This window comes from Carettochelys insculpta, chromosome 25, assembly GCF_033958435.1.
Source record: "Carettochelys insculpta isolate YL-2023 chromosome 25, ASM3395843v1, whole genome shotgun sequence".
Taxonomy (NCBI): Eukaryota; Metazoa; Chordata; order Testudines; family Carettochelyidae; genus Carettochelys; species Carettochelys insculpta.
Window position 1 is genome coordinate 13200467 of NC_134161.1, and position 16437 is coordinate 13216903.

Below are 16437 nucleotides of genomic sequence, written 5' to 3' on the forward strand. Positions count from 1 at the left end.
TGTTAATTGTATTCCAGCCTCTAGCAAGTCTGAGCCCTTCACTGCTCACCCAGGGCACCTATTCTGTGCATTAATGCAGCACTTTCTTTTGAAACTTCCAAACTTTTATACCCGTTCTGGGCCCATCCCGAGAGGCATATAGCAGCTGCCATCGTCCCAGGCACCCAGAACCCCTCAGGATCTGATCTCTAAAGCAATCACCAGTGAGCACAGGTGCTGGAGCTGGGGAAATGGGCTGCCGCACCCCTTGGCTTGAAGCAGTTTCCATTATACCCCGGGTTTACAGTTTGGTTCAGTGCTTCTCAGCATCCCCACTAGGCAAATTGTTCCAGCACTTCTGCCAGTGAACTGCTGCCACCTCCAGAGTGGAACAAGGCGGCTGTTTAGCAGCACACAGCAATGCTATGTGAAGCTTTAGGCTACAAAGTGAAGCAGAAGCCAGTATCCAATTAAAACTGAGCAGGGCGGGGTGGGTTTGGGGACATGGAACAAAAGTGTCTGTCTTGGCCATAACAGCAGAACTCAGACATGTAGCTAGCTCTGTGCTGAAAGGGAATCCTGCATGGTGGCTTCGTCCAGCCCTTTCGAGTTACGTGATAATCTTTTCCACGTACCCAAGTGCACGTGGGATGTTCTCCTTGGTTAGGTTCAGTGTCTGTGATCTCCCCAGAGAGCCCCGTGCGGTTTTGTAATCGTTCCCAATCTGTCTTGGCCTGCTCTCCCTGACCTCTAAGGGACACAGCTATTTTCACTTAGTCTGTCAATATAGCTTGGTTTTCCTCTCCCTCCCAGCAGTGCAGAAGGCTGTCAACTCCCCAGGCTCTGACCCTTCTTCCTGCATGGGCTTCTGGAGGTTAGAGGCGGCACCATTGATTGCATTGGGATCCTCGAGCTCTTTACTTTTCTCACTGTTTCTAAGGCGACCAATGCAAGAAGAGTTGAACACTCGTGTGTGGACCAGTTGGAGTCTCTGCTTCGCCTCTGCTGTCCTCGGGTTACATAAACCTCTCGCCTTCTTGTTTCTCACAACACTCACCCCTCGTGGCTTGAACACAACGCTATGCTCACATTGCTGCTGATTTATTTCGGACGACACAAGCAGGCAAATGGCAAGCCCAGCTCTTGGCCTCCACAGCCCCTGAGCAGTATCTTTTTGAGTTTTATGAAATGATGGCCTGTGCTCAGACACGACCCCACCAGCATACCCGTGTCCTGAGAGAGACCATATGCCTGGAGGGAAAAGAGACATTCCATTTCCAGGCCTTTGGGGGGAATGTGGCTGCAAAGCAAGCCTAAGGCAGAGGTCCCCACACATTCATTGAGTTCCAGCTATCACGGGCAATGCTTGGCTCAAGCGGCCTTAGAAAAGCTCCAGTGGAGGTGTCTGAACAATTAGGTCCTCATGCTGCCTTTGGGAAAGCCAGGGTCCATGGGCTGATGGAAATTAGGTTGGTTTGGAAGGTGACACAGTGAGGCTATTTGGAGAGATTAGTTAAGATGCTTAAAGCCCCCACTAAACTGAGTTAAGGAGATTTTGTCTGCAGCCAGTGGCTGGCTATCTTTGCTGACCCCCAATCAGGGTCTACAATCCATCACAGCACAGAAGAGGCTATCAGTAGGGGACAAAAAAATTGATTTTAAGAGGTTCAGAACTTGGCCTGAAAAATTCTAAGTAGCTTCAAGACTGAATTTGAGAAGATTATGAGGGAATGGAATGATGGGATTGCCTATAGTGACAAGGAGGTAACCTGTGACTGCTACCAGCAAATACCTCCAGTGGCTGGGGATGGGACACTGGATGGGGAGAGCTGTGTTACTCCAGTGAATTATATCCCAGAAGTGTGGCTGGGGGGTCTTACCCATGTGCTCAGGGTCTCACTGATCACCATATTTGGGGTTGTGAAGGAATTTTCCCCCAGGTCAGACTGGCAGAGACCTAGGGGAGTGGGGAAGGATTTTGCCTTCTCATCTTCCTTTGCAGCATAGAGCATGGATTACTTGCGGATTTAAACTAATGTAAATCTCTGTAACTTGATGTCTTGAAACCATGATTTGAGGACATTCGTAAACCGGTTAGGGGTCTGTTACAGATGGGTGAGGCTCTGTGGCCTGTGATGTGGAGGTTCAACTAGATGAACATGATGGTTCCTTCTGAGCTTAAAGTCCCTGTGACTGCTTGAGAAAAACAGCAGCTTCATAGCAAAGATGAGAACAAGAAGAAGTCTCGTGGCACCTTATAGATTAACAGATATTTTGGAGCATAAGCTTTCGTGGGCAAAGATGGTCAACACCCCAACACATATAGACCCCAAGGCCATGAGAACAAAGCCAGCAGTAACTGGGGAAATAGGAAAGGACCTGAGACCCAAAATTCAGATATGGATAGTGATTATCCCCCACCATAATGTGTGCATGTTTTTATCAGGGTTTTATTTCTGCCAACTGCCAGATTCAAACCCTGATTCAATTTCACATTTGAACCTATTGTTTAGATCCAGGATCAAGTCTGTAATCGTCACTCCAGTCAGGCTTCAGTCTAGATCCAAATAGAATGAAGGGAATTTCCAGGCTGATTCAGTTCTTTCCCCTCATGAGGGCTATTTATTTACCTAATAATGTCTCACAGCTGCCACGAACTGCATGTGTCCCTTCAACATAAAGTGGTGCCCTACATTTGTGTCCCTGTAGAGCCTCTGCTGTTTCCTCTGTGCTCTCCAGCTGCAGCCCTCCTTTGACTTGAGAGAGGAAGGGACATGGACTGAAGATGGACACCTGCCCATGATCTGCCCCCTCTTCACCATCTCAACCATCCCAGATGTTTCTCAGCAGGCGGGATGCCGGGGAACCCTCTTTAGCATGGTGAAAAGAGACATCTAGTGGGGGATGAAGTAAATGTGACTTTGAACATCATTTTTCCACAGACATGTAGAGGGGATGATCTGCTTTTAGCCCATCTGCGAGTGGGTATGAGAGAAGGTATCTACGTTAGATTGAGCTTTGGGGTAGTCGCAGGCTTAGCCATTACTTGGCTAGTTCTGCTCCAAGGCCTGGATGGTTAGTAGTTGCCTCCGTGTTGTACAGTTTGATTCTCAGCTCCTCACACTAGGAGTTGGGCAGGACCTGCACTGGTTTCCTTCGTGTTAGTTAATCCTTTTGCCATGTAGGAGAAGCTGGACGTCCAGCCGTATATGCTGCTGTTGCAGGCTGGTTCTGATGGGCCAAGCTCATGAGTTGCCCCTTGTGGCTCGTGATGTTTTGACGTCAAAAAGCCAGCCATGATCAAGGTGTTTGTTGCTTCCCCTTGAGCTGTCGGAATGGTTCATGTGACATCTGTTTTCCCTTAAAGAAAAAAAATAACTTGGTATGTTTCTTAACAGAAGGAACATTTAGAGCGTTAAAAGCATACTCTCTACGGTGACCCTAGATAGGGTAAACAATGCAAGGCTTTTGCGCTTTGGGGGCCTTAGCCAATCACCAACTGGGGAGGAGTCCAGAAAACATCTCCCTCCTCCAGTGGTGCTGCATGAGGAGAGATGAGAACTGAAAATTTCCTCTTAGGCACTGATAGCTAGAAGAAACACACTGGTCAGTCTTGCTGTTCTTGACCTGGGGCTTTCTATTCCTAGCTCTGAAGACTAATGGTTTGACTTGTTATTACAGATTCTTCTGTCATGCCTGGACAGCCCTCACTGTGGTTTCTCAAAGGGCAAAGCGACCCAGCAGTCCTCTTTGTGAAGAGGACGGGGAGGGAAGGAATAAGTCTGTCATATCAGAAACAGCTTAGGATAATACACAGAATCTGATTTGTTTGACACACAGAGACACAGACCCCCACCTGTAATCTCCTGGCTCTCCAAAGACAGGGCTAATCTTTGATTTAATGGTTGTCTCTTGCTGAAATCCCATTCTTGGCACTGCAACCTCTTTCTCTTTCAAATAGGTTGCACATAGTTTGTCTGAAACATGCCAGCAGTAGGGAATAAAGCATGTGATGGGAAAGATTTCCCTGCTTTCATGTAAGGCAGGAGCATGGGAGATTTGATGGGTAGCATAAATATCTTGCTCTGTACCTGATTGTCTGCTCTGGCAAGTCACACAAGAGTCTGAAGCTCTCACATCCTGGGTCTAGCCTATGACCCTTAAGGGCAACAATGAGACCAAGTGAAGAGTTGCCATTTTTATTTTGTGACAAAGCCCCTAGAGGCCCCAGCCGAGATGAGGACTCCATTGTGCTAGATGCTGTACAGAAAGAGACAGCCCCTGCTGTATGGAGTTTATACTCTAAACAGGAAAAATGGACCGGGAGCAAGAGCAAATATCTGTTTTATAAACACAGGCTTGAGAGAAACAAAGAGGAAGTAACAAGTCCTGGCTGGGATGATTTAGTTGAGGTTGGACCCCCTAGATGACCTCCTGAGATCTTTCCCAATCCTAATCTTCTATGATCGGTGATGAAAGGGAACTGGGACAGACAGATTTAGACAGGCAAAGCAGACAGGGCAGAGCAGGAACAAGAGAAGATACTGAAGGAGAAGGGCGAGATTTGTTTCATTGAAGGAGACAACTTACTAATTTGTCTGCCTGGCAATAACGGATCCCAAACTGACGTGGAAATGATCATGACAAAGTCTTCCTTGCAGACGTTGGTACCTCTCAGGGCGAGACTGAGGGATTACATAGCTGAAACTCAGCGTCCCCTGAGCGGCTCCTCAGCTGCTGCTGCTGCTGAAGCATCTGCCATGGTGGGGACGGGCAGGTGAAGGGTGGCCTTGGGGTGTCGAATGGGATCAGTGAATAGGATCTGAGACCAGGCTGAATGGGGTAATGAGCACTTGAGAAGGGAAGGCTGAAGCTAAATCCTCCTTTGAAAGTCCTGCTCATTGGCCCCTCTCCCCACTTCCCAATGCCATACATGGGCATGCTGGCTGCCAGCACTTTTCAGTGGACACCTAAGATACAGCTATGGCTCATGGGGTGGCCTGGAGCAGGGCTGTTGTCAGAACAAAGCTCGAGGGCTCTCTGGGTCTCATGGACTTTGTGCCTCAGCTGGGATTCTCTCTCTTAGCATCTCCTTCCATTTGGGACATGTGTGGCAGACCCAGACCAGTCGGCTATGGGAGCTGGCTGGAAGGGAAGGCAAATATGCTGGCCCCTGGATAAACAGTTTCCTGTTCCCTGAGTAACCAGGGAAGGGCTGCTGGAGCTAATTAGGAGCATGCCTGAAGCAAGGGAGAAAACAGGATAACCGAAGCACCTGCAGCCCACCAAGAACCTGCTGGCATGAGGTTGAAAAGTTTCCCTTCAGAGAGAGCTCAGGACTGGAACTGAGGAAGCATGCTGTGGAGGAGCAGGAAGGACTTGCTCGGATACCAGGAAGAAGGTACTAGGAGGGTCATTTGGGGAAGCAGCCCAGGGGAAAGGCTACAACGCTGGGAGTGGAGGAAACACTGTCAGCCCTTGCTTGAGGGTCCCTGGATGGAACCCAGAGTAGTGGGTAGGCCTGGGTTCTGCCCAGACCTGCTCCACACCATTGCAGAGTCTACCCCTGAGAGGGGAGATCAGGGCTAAGGAGGGGTTTTACCCCAAAGCCATTGGCTGGCCTGTGATGAAAGGCTGTGGTAAAGAGTGAGAAGCCGTGTTGAGGGCCACACCGATCCTCTGAGGGAAGCACTAACCGCCCAGAAGTGCAGGAGCCCCGAGGCAAGGCCAAAGCTCTGTCACACACTACTTATACACTTCTCACTCAGTAAGCACAAAGGTTGCGGTGTTAAAATGGGTGAGATGACCCCCATTGCTTTTAAAGTAAGTAATTCCAGTCAAGTGTGGTGTAGTGTCTCCCTCCTTTCAATTCTAGCGTTGGCAGCCAATATTTTGGAGTCCATAGAGGCAGAGTTGAATGACCTCTGCCACTTGGAAAGAGGGATTCCAGTCTCTTACAGGATGTCTTGTGTCAGTCATGTCCATGGGACATCAGTGAGCATGAAAATCAGGCTGGACGTGAAGTAGGAGGAAGAAGCCGAGACTTTCACTGGAATGATGTCATTGAGTGTTGTGATTTCTTACACATTGCCAGTGCTAGGAAAAACATCCTAGTTATCATAATCGTCAAATGGATATTCCCAGCTTTCTAGTGAGACGGAACATTAGTTCCTATCCATTGCAAGCTCATGACCGATCAGATTTGAGGAGATCTTTGGCTCCTGGGATCAGACAAATACCAGGCAACTTACCAAACAGACCCACCCTTGCTGAGGGAGGCTGTGGAATCTCCACCACTGGAGATATTTAAGAGCAGGTGAGACAGACACCTATCACAGATGGCCTAGAGACTCTGGATGGTGCTTGGTCCTGCCATGAGGGCAGGGGATTGAACTTGATGACTTCTCAAGGTCCCTTCCAGTTCTACAATAACGGCAACCTCAGTAAATTCAACGTTGCCAAGCCCTAACCCTCAAAAATAGGTTCCAGTTCATAGTCATCTTGAGTTATAGCATGAGAAACACACATAAGTAGCAATGCCAAAAATGAAGAAAGTTTTTTGCTCCATTAACCTTCCGTACATGTCTTATCATGTTACCCAAGAGCCCCATTATAAATTGGGTGCCGTTTAAAAACCCACAAAAATGAAAGAACAATTAAATCAAGGGTGTGGTTAAGATCCTTTCGTGGCGAAAGCAGGCAGACATTCGTTCTTGCTGGATGTCTCGCACTGCACAGCTTGGGATAGGAGCTGCCTGCGTCATGCATACGTTCTGGGCATAAAGGACACATTGGCAAAGAAAAGAGAGAATGTGATATCAGAGCCAAAAAGGCTTTTAAGATATTCCTCTCCCAAAATTAAGTCAGGGCAGATAATTGCGTAGTTTAGATCCAGTCTGCAATGATGGATGAAAAGTGATGTCCTTCCCTTCCTTTTCCCAGCTCTCACTGTATTGCACAAGAAAGAGTGTCAGCTGTTGAAGGATCATCTGTTTTCTGATTTGATGCATCCAGGAATCAAACTTGTCTCTTTGTGGGCAAGGCAGTCACATCCACGTACACTTGGGTACTCTGTGATGATTGGTTCTGGCCTGCTGCTGCTTGTTTCTAGAGAGGGTGTGTAAAATTTTCAAAACTATTTTGGTTAGGTATTTTTGAATACATTCAGTTGAACATCTGGTCGGTTTTATTGTGGATTAATTCAATGTGACAGCTGGGGAGCATTTGCCTGAAACACCTCCCCAAGAAAGGGTTAAGCAGGCAATACTGACTCTCTGCCTCACTGTGATACAAGGAAGGTGAGAGAGCACCTAGGGTATGGGCTGACCAGCCATGAAGGAGGGCCCATAGAAGCAGCTGAAGACGGGGAGGAGATTTGGGCCGAATTTTTTATTGTTGCTTATTTCTTTGCTACCAAAGCCAAACCTCAAGAAAAGGGTGAGTTTGGACTTTATGGGGTGTGAGCAGGGTGTCCATACGACAGGCTGGGAAACATGCCTATTACTGTAGCATCTGATCTTACAGAGAGGAGCTGAGCCATTCAATACTTCAGGGGAAGTCTAGGCTGCTGGAGGTATGTCTACATGGACGCTACGCTGACTGAGGTTTGCAGGGGGATAAAACTGATGTGTAGATATCTGGGCTCTGAGACCTCCTCCCCTTGCAAAGTCCCAGAGCCTGAACCTCTATGCTGCAATTTTATATCTCCACAGCCCAAGCCCTGGGAGCCTGAGTCAGATGATGAATCCTCCCAAGGGTATTTTATTACTATGTTTTATTACATACCCTTTGGGACAGGTCCTGGGGGATGGGGAGACTAGTGTCAGGAGACTGCCCTTTTGTGAGCAGTCAACCCAATCACTGATTTAACCATCATCCAGGAGTGTAATTCAGGCCATGTCTTCATGAAGTTTTGTACTGGTTTAGTTGAAGCCGTGCAAACCCAGGTGTGAGCCGTTGTATTTCAATGTCAGGACAGTTTAAAACAGCCACTTAAGTTAAACAGGTGCAATACCGCTTGTAGCACAACCCCTCTGTGTTTACAACTGCAAGGGGGGAAGAAGCTGGCAGGATTCCCTAGTTCAGGAACCCAAAGATGTGAACCAGTTTCTCTTAAGGTGTGATTTTAAAATTGCTTTAGCCAAAGGCCACCTGCACACTCATGGTTTGGTTTTGCTGAGGTCAGTTAAGAAGAAGTTTAAACTAAACCAGAGTAAGCTGCTCTGAAACATAAATAAGAGAGCTGCACCAATTTAAGCAAATCCAGTTTAGTGAAACCTATGCAAATTTAATGTAGACATGGTCAGAGTCTTGTCTTCTCTCTTCCAGCTTGCAGTGCAAGGCTGACCTGGCCTGTGCCATTCCCAAGCAGCCCTCAAACAAGGGCCAGTCAGGATCAGCACAACAGTTCTGGTAATCCCTGCTTGTGGCAGGGCCTCCATTACTCCGAGCCAATTAAAGGGGCTGGATTGCAATGGGATTTGTTGAGATTTAATTGCCTCAGTGTTATCTTGGTGGTTTAACTCGGTCTGGGATTAGTTTGATTCCTTGTCACCAATCGTAAGATCTGACTTCACTGTGGCCGTGATCGTGGATGGGTGAGAGGTCAGGAGGGTGGGGGAATATGCAAGATCTCCTGGACTCGTTCTGAGGGGGGAAAGGGGGAGAGAAACCACACCCTTGTGACGCTTACACAAGTGATGTTTATGGAAAGACGGAATCCAACTACCCACTGGAAAGGAATGGTTCAGGGTCAGGATATGCAATCTGGGGAGTGACCCCCTGATCCAGCTCACCCTGTATGCCATGCCCAGGCAGATGTCGTAGAGCCGTGGTACACAGACTGTGACTCCCAAGCCATATGTGCTTCTTTAATGCGCCTGCTGCAGCTCTTTGCAGTCCATGTGTGATTTCATGATTAAACAATCTGGATTCTTTCACTTTGTGTTTCACCAGTTATAGCTGATGTAATAATATTTGGTCAGTCATTTTGCTGTGAGAATATTATACACTGAATATTTCTCTGATACCGATTGAATATGAGTATATGGTACTATCATAAACGACACAATGAATTCACATTATTGTGGCTCTTGCAGGTAATGGTGATACTAACTGGTATCTGAAACACTGAGGCCTGAGTAGCACTGCTCTGTAGTATGACAGTTCAATCACTGCATGGTGCTATATCCTAGAGAGAGATCCCTTCCTGACCTCTACTGATGACTGCCTTCTGCCCTGAAGCCTGAGGGTTGATAGCCTCTGTTGTTTTAATGCTACCTGGTGGCACTGCGCTTCCTCCTGCTATGGAAGCAGTTTTGCAGCTTTGCCTGTAGCATTGGCTACTTCATATGCTTTAAAGAAACCCCTGTCTTAGAGTGCACTAAGTACACAATGCAGCTCTAGAGCTTATGTTACCTTTTCACTCCCCTGATCCTGCAGCAGTTGCGCACTGTCTCAGTCCTACAGCGTTCATTAGAGTAGCCTGACAAGTGCTTTAATTTGTGCCAGCTGCTTGTGGCTCATGGGGCTATTACAGAATCCGGGGACCACTGGGCACAGGAAAGTCAAGTCTCTTTTCCCTAGACACGCCGTGATGCTGGCTAGACTCCCTCAAGGAGTCGTGAGCTGGGGTGGAGCTCTGCTGGCTTTAGTGAGGCTTGCTGCCAGTGGGAATATGGCCATCCTGTCTCCTCCCAGTGCTGTCATGGACTTGATTTGCTCAGAGACTTAGCTCAGGACCTTATTTTAAGGGCCTGCTGGACTGAGTTAGAATTTTTCTTGATTCCCTTGGAGAGTCTTACGTACATATCAGTCTGGTGGTTCTCGTACTAGAGTCCAAGGGGCAGCTTCTGTCCTCTTAGCAAAGTTCCTGTCCAGATCCCTGGCTATCTTTCACTCAGACTAGGAGCAGAGTTCCCTCTAATTTGTGTGGAATCAATTTTGTTCTGTGCACTGAGGTATGTGTAGATGGGCACCACCAATACAAACACATTCTGCTGGCTGTGGGCCCTGTGCTAATCAGCTGGGCAGCATTTACATCTCTCCTGGGTGGCCACCCAAGTGCTTAGCTTAGAAGGAGCCCTGACTAGGATCCTTGTCAGATTCCAAATGAAACCTCAAGCCCTTCTCTGCACCCCTGAGCCCTGGTCCGGGGCTTTCAGCCTGTGGTACAAATGCAGCCAGGATCAGCTTTGTAGGTGGTGATAAAACTAGAGGAGTAACTAACAAGATGAGGGGAGAGCATCAAAGCAAATGCCGAACAAGGAAGAGTGCAAAAAACAGGAGGTTCTGTGCAGGGAATGTTGTGTCTTGTACTCTGCTTAGATGCAAAGCGGTGGTGGAGAGTAATGGGGGGAACAGAACCAACCAGCCACGTACGTGCATTGATTAAAGCAATTTCATTTCAAGCTTTTCTCTTTGATCCTGGCCATGTGTGACTGCTTCATCCAGCCATCCACTAGAAAAGCCACAGGAAGGGTGCAGGATCAGGATAGGGCAGCTGGGAAAGGAGATGGACGTAAGACAATCGGGAGTGGACACAATATGAGAGAGTTTCAGCAGCACTATCTGTGGGAGGCTGTTGTGTGAGGGTGGGCACCCTGGAGAGAGACTCCTATACATGGAAGAAGAGAGATCTTCAAATGTCTATGGATAACATGTAAGCAGAGCTACAGAGAGATTAACTAGATACTCTCATACTCTAGGAGGCTAAATTATGTACAACTGGGATTAAGGTCGCAAGGCCATATCAGTAACTGAAGAGTAGAAAACATTATAAGAATGTTGTAATTAGCACTGAAATGAGCACTATGAGCCCAAGCTATTCAGTCAAGGCTGAATTTAAAAGAAAGCCAGAGGCACTGAGATCTCGGAATGCACAGCTAGGGCACCCACACAGCTGTAGTCAGGATTGGACTCTGGGTCATTTTGTTTATAATCAATCATCATCGTGAAACAGCACATTCATGGCCCTCGGCCCAGCTCCAGGTTTCATTCTGGCCACTGGAGATGAGAAAGAGATGGAGGAGGCTGGGGATTACAGTGATCCAGGCAGTAACTGGTTGAAATGATGCTTGCGTGACTGTGTTTGAAGGCTGAGCTGTTTGCATTTGCAAGGATCAGGTTTATGATCGTGAACCTGGATATATTGGCGAGAGCTCTGTTTTGGGAGGTTGGGGGGCTACTTGCAGAAAAGGGGATCTCACTGAGTAAGAAGGGGTAGCACAATCAGGCCCTTAGATGTCACCCTTACGATAATTTAAAATACTATCTCCAAAACTGACTGGCTTTATTATGATTCATTTGCATTTTGCTAACTCCTGTGTTGTTTTGTTTACATTAAATAGTTCCCATCATGGTAGGGGTTGTACATAGTGACAAACGGTAGAGGCAAGATATGTAAAAGGGGAGAGGAAGAAAGTGGTACTGCCCTAATTTCACAGTGGGGGAATTGAGGCACAGAGAGTAAGTGACTTGACAGAGGATACGCTGTTTGTGATAGAGCACAGAACCCAGATGTTTAAACCCACTGCTGCAATTCCAGATCATTTTGTCTTACCACTGATTTAGGCGACTAAAGTGACTTGCCCAAGATCCGCCAAGGAGTCTGTGACAAAGCAAGTAGTTAATTCAGTGTGTCCTGAGTTCCAGCCCAGTTTCTGAACTTCAGACTCATCCTTCCTCCATAGACAAATAAGCCATAACATATAACAGGTAGGATAAAACCCATTTTTCTGGAGGACACCTGTTCTGTATAAAATTATGGGGACTCAATAACCACTCAAGTCACAGAATCATAGAATTCTAGGGCAGGAAGAGACCTCAGGAGGTCATCAAGTCCAGCCCCCTGCCTAAAGCAGGATCAACCCCAACTAAATCATCCCAGCCAAGACTTAAAAAATTGTAGGGATGGAAATTCCACCACCTCTCTAGGTAATGCATTCCAGTCCTTCACCACCCTCCTGGTGAAATAGTTTCCTAATATCCAACCTACACCTCTCCCTCTGTAACCCCAGACCATTGCTCCTTGTTCTGTCATCTGTCACCAATGAGAACAGTCTCTCTCCATCCTCTTTAGAGCCCCCTTTCAGAAAGTTGAAGGCTGTTTCCAAATCACCCCTCAGTCTTCTCTTCTGCAAACTAAATAAGCCCAAATCTCTCAGTCTCTCCGCACAGGTTGTGCTCCAGACCCCTAATAATTTTCGTTGCCCTCACCTGAACCCTCTCCAATGCACCCATATGCTTTCTATGCTGGGGGGCCCAGAACTGGACACAATACTCCAGATGGGGCCTCACCAGAGCCAAGTTAGAGGGGAACAATAAGTTCTTTAGATCTGCTGGAAATGCTTCTCCTAATGTGCCCCAACATGCCATTAGCCTTCTTGGCTACAAGGACACACTGTTGACTCATATCCAGCCTCATTCACTGTAATCCCTGCATCTTTTTCTGCTGACTGCTACTTAGCCAGTCAGTCCCCAGCCTGCAACAGTGCTTGGGATTCTTCCATCGCAAGTGCAGGGCTCTGTACTTGTCCTTGTTGAATCTCATCTAATTTCTTTTGGCCCAATCCTCCAATTTGTCTAGGTCACCCTGGTCCCTACCCCTACCCTCCAATCTGTCTACCTGACCCCCTAGCTTAATGTCATCTGCAAATTTGCTGAGGGTGCAATCCATCCCCTCATCCAGGTCATTAATAAGGATGTTGAAGAATACTGGCCCTAGAACTGATCCTTGGGGCACTCCACTTGAAACCAACTGCCAACCAGACACTCAGCCATTGATTGCTACCCGTTGGGCCTGTCTGTCAAGCCAGTTTTCTATCCATCTTATAGTCCATGTATCCAATCCATACTTCCTTAACTTATGGGCAAGAATATTGTGGGAGACAGTATCAAAAGCTTTGCTAAAGTCAAGGTATATCATATTCACTGACTTCCCCGTGTCCATAGAGCTTGTTACCTTGTCATAGAAGTCATGGAGCCATTAAAGTCTTGGAGTCATTATGGATAGTTCTCTGAAAACATCCACTCGATGTGCAGCAGCAGTCAAAAAAGCAAACAATGTTGGGAAGCATTAAGAAAGGGAGGGAGAATAAGACATAGAATAACTTATTGCCTCTATATAAATCCATTGTACAGTCACATCTTGAATAACACATTCAGATGTGGTCACCTTATCTTGGTATTGGAAAAACTTCAGATAAGGGTAACAAAAATAATTGGTGATATGGAACAATTGCCATATGAGAAGAGATTAAAAATACCAGGACTCTTCCACTTGGAAAAAGCCACAACTACTGGGAATATGATAGAAATCTGTAAACTCACGACTGGTGCAGAGAAAGGGAATAAAGAAGAGTCACTTACTCCGCCCTGTAACACAAAAACTAGGGGACACTAATTAACAGTTAGCAGATTTAAACCAACCAAAAAGAAAAAAGCACAGTCGACCTGTGGAACTCCTTGCCACAGTATGTTGTGAGGGCCAAGATTATAACAGGGTTCATAAAAGAGCTAGGTGATAGAGGACAGGTCCATTTATGGTTTAATAGCCAGGATGGGCAGGGATGGTATTCTTAGCCTCTGTTTGTCAGAAGCTGAGAACGGGCAACAGAGGATGGATCGCTTGATGATCACCTGTTCTGTTCATTCCCTCCAGGGCCCCTGGCACTGGTCACCTTTGGTCTAACCCAGTATGACCATTCTTGTATTCTTCTGTCAAACACAGCTAGTCCTGGGCTGTGAACTTCAAATCCCAATTCCAACTCCTGGACATTCTGTGTATTTGAATCAGTAGGTGGGAGGCGGGGGGAGTGTTTAACCCACACGTGTAATTCTGGAGCACAGGTCCCTGCTGTAGTTTTGAAGGACCAAACACAAAGGGTTCAGGTCTGCAGTTGTAAAAATCTAGCTCATTAGACACCTCCCTCCTGCCCTTGCACCCTGACTGCAAAGAAGAGTCCTCCAGAACTCTCAGGTTCAGGATAGCTCTGGTTCCACCAGGAGTTTGCTTCTCTATCCTGCCTGAGACAAATTCCCTATTTTATGTTCCTGCCAACCACTCCTTTTCTCATGGTGATATACAGGAGTATGGGCTAGGAACAGGGGGGCCGGGGAGACAGGGTTCCTGGGTTCTAATGCCACCTCTGCCACTGACTTGCTGTGTGGACTCAGGGAAGGTCACTGTTTCTGTGCCTCGATTTCCCTGTACAATAGGGATGACAATAAATCTTTGCCCCTCCAGCTGAGTATTGTGGGGTTAGTTAACATACTGCTAGGGCTTTTAACCCACAGTTGTATGTTCCCTGACCCTGCTGGCAATGATAATATCCAACCTGTCTGTAGCTCCTTTCGGCCAAGCCTCTCAAAACCCTCTCCTAATGAACACTCACTCCCCTGCTAATGAACAGCTGCATCCCCACCTGTATTGTCGCAGGGCAGCTGCAGGTGGTGTTCAGTAGTGACATCTGCTGGAAGAACAATAGCACAGCAGGTTGCACTGCCCTTGCCCGGCATGGTGGGGACCCCACAGGTCCTGAACAAGAGAATTTGCTGGACCAGGGGAGGTCCAGGGCTTCTGCCTCCAGACAGCCCCATGCTCCTAGTGCTGCTGAGGCTCCAGCCTCCCTCTCTTGGATTCTGGCCCCAGCCTGGGCAGCCCATGGCTGCCATGGGGCTGCCAGGGGCTCCAGCCAGCCCTGTGCTCCCATGGGGCAACCAGGGGACGATGCAGATAAGAGCTTCCTGCTCTTCCCACTGTGAGCTATGGCTCATGACCCCCACACTGCCACAGGACAGGCAGGGGCTCCATCTCCAGAACCCATCCTGCCAGGCGTTGGCAAGGGCTCCTGCACCGGCCCCAGCCTCGTATTTTCTTATCCTGGAACGTCCGACCACAGATGTTGCCAGACGAGAGAGAACTGGATTTGCGAGGTGCAACCTGTATGGGTATTTAGACTCATCCGGGAGAGACTTAGAAGGATGGCTCAGCCCTCGTTGCATGCATGCCCCTGTCAGAATGGACATCCTGCTTTACTGTAAAGCAGAGGCAAAGGTCACCAAGGGTCATCATGTGGTACTTCTCAGCATTCTAGCCACAAAAACAGCGAGAGGTCCTGTGCCATCTGATAGACTAACAGGTCTTTTGCAGCATAAGCTTCCGTGGGCAAAGACCCGCTTCTTCAGATGCCCGTTTTCTAGGAGCTTGTCCATGAGGGCGTGAAGTGGTATTTAATGCACATTCAAAAGAGTGCTGTAGGTTAGTCCTCCAGTCAAATGTGTGTACCCTCAAAACCTTAGGAAGCAGAAGTCTGGTTTTGGGAGGCTGGACCAAAGTGACACAAAAAGGCCAATAACACCCCGCAGTTGACAGCATCAAGGTAGATTTTTCTTCCTCAAACTCTCCTTTTTCATTTCTGTTCACATACATAGGGGAACACTTTAAACTCCCTGGGTATTCAGTAATGGATTTTAAAGTAGCCATTCTTCTACAAAAAAAAAACACAAAAAACCTTCAAAACTCAATTTCAAAGGGAAACAGCAGAATTGGAGCTTGTACACAAATTCCTAACTATACAATTACACCTCACTAAGGATCTAAATTGGTTAATGCTCTACAGTCAACTTCCACATCTCCCCATAAGCTGCACGGAATGGCTGCAATCACTCTGACTGACCACCCCAATTTACAATAGCTAATAACATCTTTCTTTCGAGGTCATTTTCTTCCATACATACCTGCCTCCGTATTTCCACTCCAGTTCATCCGGTGAAGTGGGCTTTACCCACAAAAGTTTATGCCATAATAAATCTGTTAGTGTCTCGGGCAGCTGCAGGACCCCTTGTTGTTCTTACTGGTGCAAACACGACTGTCCCCTGAGATTGATCACGTGGAGCAATCGAGGAAAGTTATGTAAAAGCTAAAGCAGGTCATCCTAAATGTTCCTATTTGCTATTCTCATGTATGCCACAAGGTGGTGCAAGAGAAACGTGTTGTCTCTCCCTTGGTCTCTGGGAGTTTCATAACGACACTGGAACGGGAAGGAACTTCAGATGGTCGAGTCCAGTTCCTTACACTCACGGCAGGACCAAGCACCACCTGAACCACCCAACGGGTGTTTATCTAACCTGCTCTTAAAATCTCCAATGATGGAGATTCTACAACTGCCCAAGTCTATTTATTCCAGTGCTTAACCACCCTCACAGTTAAGAAGCTTTTTCTAATGTGCAACCGAAACATCCCTTGCTGCAATTTAAACCCATTCCTTCTTAATCTATTGTCAGAGGTTAAGGAGAATATCTTTTTCCTCCTCCTTGTAACAGCCTTTTAGATACTCAAAAGCTGTTCTGTTCCCTCCCAGTCTTCTCTTCTTTCAGTCATCCCCTACATGTCAGGTTTTCTAGACCTTTAACCATTTTTGTTGCTCTTCTCTGGTCCTTCTCCAATTTCTCCACAGC

General features: G+C 47.3%; 1 long non-coding RNA gene across 1 annotated transcript; it reads right to left on the reverse strand.

The window, feature by feature from the left end:
* Positions 1–2415: 2415 nt before the first annotated feature.
* Positions 2416–16170, reverse strand: LOC142001568 (uncharacterized). Its single transcript, XR_012642524.1, has 3 exons — positions 15718–16170; positions 12941–15467; positions 2416–3339 (listed from the first exon to the last, which is right to left on the reverse strand). It is a non-coding gene; the product is annotated as an uncharacterized LOC142001568 (long non-coding RNA).
* Positions 16171–16437: the final 267 nt, after the last annotated feature.